Source organism: Vigna unguiculata, chromosome 9 (genome assembly GCF_037176805.1).
Source record: "Vigna unguiculata cultivar grain cowpea cultivar isolate G323 ecotype 2 chromosome 9, ASM3717680v1, whole genome shotgun sequence".
NCBI lineage: Eukaryota > Viridiplantae > Streptophyta > Magnoliopsida > Fabales > Fabaceae > Vigna > Vigna unguiculata.
In genome coordinates this window covers 9,771,457-9,777,985 of record NC_140800.1, presented here as the reverse complement: position 1 = coordinate 9,777,985, position 6,529 = coordinate 9,771,457, and the positions used below count along the sequence as shown (strand labels likewise).

The 6,529-nt window shown below is 32.5% G+C and overlaps 1 pseudogene; it reads right to left on the bottom strand.

Annotated features, from left to right (window-relative positions):
• Positions 1 to 4,352: 4,352 nt before the first annotated feature.
• On the bottom strand, positions 4,353 to 5,839 carry LOC114196302 (protein JINGUBANG pseudogene; annotated as a pseudogene).
• Positions 5,840 to 6,529: the final 690 nt, after the last annotated feature.

Here is a 6,529-nt window from a genome sequence, read left to right as displayed (position 1 = left end):
ATTTTGACATGTATAAAAATTCTAAATCCTAAGCATCACATACACCCTATTTATTGATTCAAATGTTTCTGAAAATGTTTTTCGAAATCTAAAAACAATAAATCTTTTAAAAACAACCAATTCACTCCCTCTTGGTTGTGAAATATTGAGTTGCACCTACTGTAACAGTCTTTCATCATTTATTCAGGACACTCTGCTTGGGGGTGGGTGCCTTGGTTGCTTCTAGTCATAACAAACCACCTTTTCTTGTATATTTCTATGGTTTTGCTGGGAAGATCTCAAAATTAACCTAGGAAGCTCTGACATGCCATAAAAATGGTGCCTCCATGTCTGACTCTCGTACCAGACACAGACGCGTGCATGACGTGCATGCGACACCGCGTCAAACGTGTTTTATTGGGCCAGACACGATCCTGCTAGGGGAAACGCCAGAGAAGACACGACCTAGCCCATGAAGATGTTGAAGTTGACACCATGGATGGAGTCGTAGTGGTTCGATCTGAGTATTGAAAGAAAAAAACATGTGAAGGCACTGGTGAAGCCTCCGGTAATGACTGTTGTTACGACGATGACCTAACTGGACAGAGATGGTGAAGAGGCGGCACTTGGTGCTACTGGTTTTTCTATTTGAGTCGTTTGAGTCGTGAAGAAGACAAAGAGAAATTGAAGCTTCTGATTTCTTTTAATAAGTTAATTTTTCTAGGTCCTTTAAGTGAGATACCTTGAGATATTCGTCAGAAGACATAGAACACGGTGAACATGGTTGTGGCCATGTTGTATGGAATCAAAGGATGGATTTCCTTTGAGGTGTTTGTGATAAATGTATGTGTTTATATAATTGTTTATTTTGTTAGCTAACCCTATATGCTTGTGTTTATATAATTGTACCTAGTGAGAACTTACATACAAATATCTTGTTGTGTTAATACTTGGCAAGTCTTATATGATTTGCTTCAACATGTACTACGAAAAAAATTAAATAGTCAAAGCCCAAACCAAATGGTGGATCCCTTATTAACCAAATATACTAAAATATTTTACTACGAAATGGTCAAAGTTTAAAACAAACTTTGGAACCTTTGACGTCTATTTTATCAACAAAATTTACCAATGGATTACTAAAAAATTTAATTACCCACAAATTTTACAAATGAAATCACTACCGATGAAAATATTGATTAGTAATAAAAAATTTAAAATTTGTTAGTATGTTTTATCAGCAAATCCATTTTATCAATGATTTTTTATCCATTAATAAATACGAAATTTCTTGTGATGGCTAACAAAAAAGAGAATTATGTTGATCAATCAATTTTTTTTTTATATTTGAACAATTTGGTACTTTGATGTAATTATTGAATGTTATGCTGATCAATCAATGAAACAAACAATTTGTTAATTTGTAGTGTTATAATTCTTTATAGATTTTAAACTGCAATGATGAATAATTTTATCCATTAGTAAATACAAAATTTCTTGTGATGGCTAACAAAAAAATGAATTATGTTAGATCAATCAATTTTTTTTTTTATATTTGAACATTTTGGTACTTTAATGTAATTATCTAATGTTATGTTGATCAATCAATGAAACAAACAATTTGTTAATTTGTAGTGTTATAATTCTTTATATATTTTAAACTGCAATGATGAATAATTTTATACTACATAATATGTATTATACATTTATTAAGTATAATAATCTTCTAAAAGTGATTAAAAACTATAGAATAATATTATTAGTGATTGATATAGTGACTAAAAAAGAGGTCACTGAATTATTGAGAAATTAGTGACTAAATCGGTCATTGATTTCAGTCACTAAATTGACCATTAAATCGGTCACTCTTTTGGTCACTAATCAGTCATTGTTTTAGTCACCAAATCGATCACTATTTTAACCACTAAATCGATCACCATTCATCAGTGACCAAGGAAATAGTGATCGATATGGTTTGTTACTAAATCGACCACTACTTTCATCAGTGAAATCACTTACTAATTTAGTGACCGAAATTTCTGTCACTTTTTTCTATTTTTCTAGCGTGAATTTGGATTTGGTTTCCAGTTTGCTAGCTTTGAATGACATATTCAATTGAGATATATTTACATTTGAGATCTTTAGTCTACTTTCGAAGAGTACCAATATACTTTTATTTATTGTTTTAATTTTACCTATAGACCAAACCAAAGGAAATACTCAATAGTATTTCACAACACATTATCGAGAGAATCCTAATGACCTGCATATATAAAAATGAAAAACATTTTATTTGTGTCAATACATTAACTTTACCGATCGATTTATTGTTTAATATAAATGTCGGTCTTATTAAAAGAAATTTTCACCAGCAATATTAAAATTACTTACCACTCTATATCTATCGATAATAATTCGTCAAAAGATAAATTTCAAAGGTTTTTTTTTTCTTAATAATATTTCATTGATAATGGATAACTTTCTTGTAGTGAATAAAGTATGAGACTTTTTTTAAGAACATTGGACCTTGTTATCACAAGTTGTATAATAAATAAGAAAGTTTTAAAAGTTACATTTAGTTACCCCTAAACACACTTACCTCTAGTTTTTCTTTAAAAATCTTTTAAAGACTTCTACACTGAAAAAAAAATGAACAATTGGATTTATCGACAAAATAAAATTCTTAGTCGATAAATTTTATTAAAAGATAGGAAAATTCATCGGTTGTCAAAACTAAGGTAGAACTTTAGTGCCTATTAATATAATTAAAGTTCTGAATTGTTGATAAATCCATTAAATATGCTAATAAATTTTGTTTTGCAGACAGTTATTTTCTATCTATAAAATCAATAGATATAAATCTACAAATAAATATTTTTTCCATCAATTAAATTTCATCGATAATATATTAATATCTTGTATTGTAAGTAATAAAATATTGATTATAAAATAAGTACAAGTAATTATTAATTTAATCTATTACATAAAAACTTATAAATATCTTCTAGTTATTCCATTTTAATCTCTTTCTAAAAAAAATAATAATAACAAAAACTGGTCCTTTAGCAGCTATATATTAGATCCAGGGTACTAAAACGTGCCAAATCTTATTGTCGCAGTCAAATAAAAATTCTGAATGAGTTAGATTATATATGTATCTAATTTAATAATTATGTATGAGTTTGTTTTGTTGATTATATATGAATTTAATAGATGTTCTCTTTTTAAACGTGAGATATTGGACTTTGTTTTTTCAATTTATAAACTAAACATGTATTTAACTTGATATTGTTGGTTAGATTGACTTGTTGAGAGTGGACGATGTCATACATGTTGTGTATTAGTAAATTGGTAATTATGTAGGTGTTCGTCATTTGTTAGTACAGATAAATACTCAATTGAATAGATGTTATTATTTTGTTATATATAGTTTGTCTTATTCGTGCAGTAAAATGGAAAAATGTCCAAAATACTGGGATTATGTTGCCAATTTTACATCTAACTTTACTGTCTTTTTTTCTTTTTTTTTTTTTTTTGTATGGATTATCCCAAGTATGTTAAAAGCAAAAGCTTTCAAAGCTAAGGGTTAAGTTCTTCAAGTTTCAACTATACACTTATAAAACAACTGATGACTTAAGCTTGTTAACTTATTGAAAAGTTTTAGCTTCATAAATAAAATAATCATAGTTACAGTTTTTATTAATGGTTATATTTGGTGCTAAATGTACCTTTTTTTACTATAGTTATAGTACGAAGTCCAATATCTAAGTTGTCTAAACTGATTATTTAATTATTTCCTGCTAAATTAACTTTAATACAAGTGATTTTAAAGATTATGCTTCTAAATAGTAAAATTCAAGACTTCGGTACAATTTCAGAGAAAATTGTCAAAATTTAGTATTGATAAAAAATTATTAAAATTTAGTAATCAAAAAGTTATTTTCCTTATAATTAATTAAAATATTAAAAGAATTTTATTTATTTATAATTTCATGATATTTGTAAATTCAATTGACTATACATTATATATATACATATATATATATATATATATATTCTCATTATATATCTTTAATTCAATAAATATATTATTATTATATATATATATATGTGTGTTAACTACTAATTTAGAATTTGAGTTAATATTAAAATTTAAAATATAAAAAATGGAACATGTGTAATGAAATAATGTAAATTAGCAGAGATAATAGTAATAATAATAATAATATAATGTCATGGCACTTGATAATTTCTGGTGTTTCAGGGGTCTAACCCAAATTGAGAGTGATCTGCTTAACACATTAAAACAACTTACGTCACTTCACAATAATAGTGAGAGTATATACTAATGTGCCGCTTAACGAAGTCAAAACTGAAACAGATATCAAATTATTGTCGGCCGAACAATGGCCAGCTCAATAAAATATTTGGCTTTATTTATTTCCACACACAACACAAACATCTTTTAGTCAAAGGAGGGGCAAAGGGGAGAGATCGTATACAGTTCATATGATCAACAAAAAATTAGGGTGAACAAAACAAAAAGGCTAAATTGCCCTTTACAAAACAGAAGGAACAGGATCATGGGTCCTATGATTCAGATAGAAGGAACCAAAATCTGCCAAACCTTAATGTCGCAGTCCAAACCGCCACTGTAGACAAGAAAAGATGTCTGGGAGTGCGACGGGTTACAGTGGTCAAGCACGGCAGTTAAACACTTGATCGAACCACCGTGTCCTTCCAAAACAGCTAAACAAGAATACTGTGCATGAAAGCCTCGCCAAATTCTTATCGTTTTATCAGCAGAGCCACTGCACACCAAATCACCCGCAACAGCCAAACACAAAATGGATTTTGTATGGCCCCTCAACGCACCCACCAACCCCATTCTCTCTCCCTTTTTCTCCCAAACCAACACCGATCTATCGCATGCACCCGAATACAAATGCCTCTCGTCACTGCTCAGAGCCAAAGCATTCACCCCGGAATTGTGCTTCTCCAAACACTCCACCAGCGTGTGTTTTCTTTCCCCTTCCTCCTTCCTCCACACCTTGATTCTCTTGTCTGCTGATCCCGTGTACACGCGCCCGTCGTAAGAAACCGCCACCGCGTTTATGGCGTCGTCGTGTGCGTTCGTCACAGACTCCACACACGCGAAGTCCTTCGTTCTCCACATTTTTATGCTCCTGTCCCACGAAACGGAGTACAGCAAGGTCCCGTCTTTCGACAGGGCGAGCGCGGACACGGTGTCCACGTGATGAACCCACGTGCACTTCTTATGCCTTCGGATTTGGACATGGTTCTTCGGGATCAGAACCTTCGAAGCGCGGTCTCCGAGAGTGGGGAGTGTGGCCACGTGCGTGTATTTTTTATGCTCGTCAACGTCATGTTCGTGTTTGGTGTCGCTGATTTTCCAGACGCGGATTTTGTGGTCTTGGTGGGCGCTGAAGAGTTTGTTGGATTGAATAATCAAGGACTTAACGGCGCCGTTTCCGGCGAGAATGGTGTTTTGAGGGTGGGAGCTGAGAGGGGTGCGGTTCCAGGACCTGATTTCCCTGTCGGAGGAGCCCGTGTAAAGGAATTTGCCGGAGAGGGTTAGGGAGGAGATGTGGGAGGTGTGGCCCTTGAGGGTGGTGAGGCACTGGTGGAAGGTGGCGGCGGCGGCGGTGGTGGTGGAAGGGTTGAGAGATGGAACTGAGATAAGGCTGCGCTGTGAAGAGAGGGATGTTGAGGGTGGTTGATGGTGGGAGGAGTGAGAAGAGGAAGCGAAGCTATATGATGGAGGGTATTCCATGATTCACATGCTAAGGTAAGGTGAGTGAGTGAGTGTGAAAATGGTGTGGCAGATAGCGAAATCAGATATTATTATATATAGCCATCATCAATCTACACCATAGAGGACGAGAGAAAAAAGAACAGAAAAGGTGAAGGGTGAAAGTGATACATTTAATACAACAAATCTAATAGGTTTTAATAAATTTTTATAAAGCTAATGTTTTATTAATATTTTTATATGACAGTGCATGTGATGAAATTAAAAAGGAAGAAAAAAAAAGCATAGATAGAGGACAAAAGTGTTGGATGTTAACAATTTTTAAACTTATATCAGTTCAAAATTAATTCTAAAAATTTACCCTAAATTAATCTAACTCGTATTCCATCATCGTTGTAGACCTCCCAGTATGAAACCAAATATATATATATATATATATATATATATATATATATATATATATATATATATATATATATATATATATATATATATGTACGTGGAGGCCATAGAAGAATAAGTTGCTAGTTATAGTTATACTGTTCCTGTGGGGTCTGCAGGGGACATGTGAGGAGCAAGATTAGACCTGAATTGATTAAGGTGTGATTTGAACTCATTACGCATACTAATTAAAAGGGTAATCATGGGAAGTAGATCTTAATCAAATTAAGCTTGGATCTATTTCCCAAGTGTCTTTCCCAATCGGCCTTTCTAAAGTTGAGTTGATGGAAATTCGTGCCAAGTTGAGTTCAACTTTTATGCTCGTCTACTTGGATT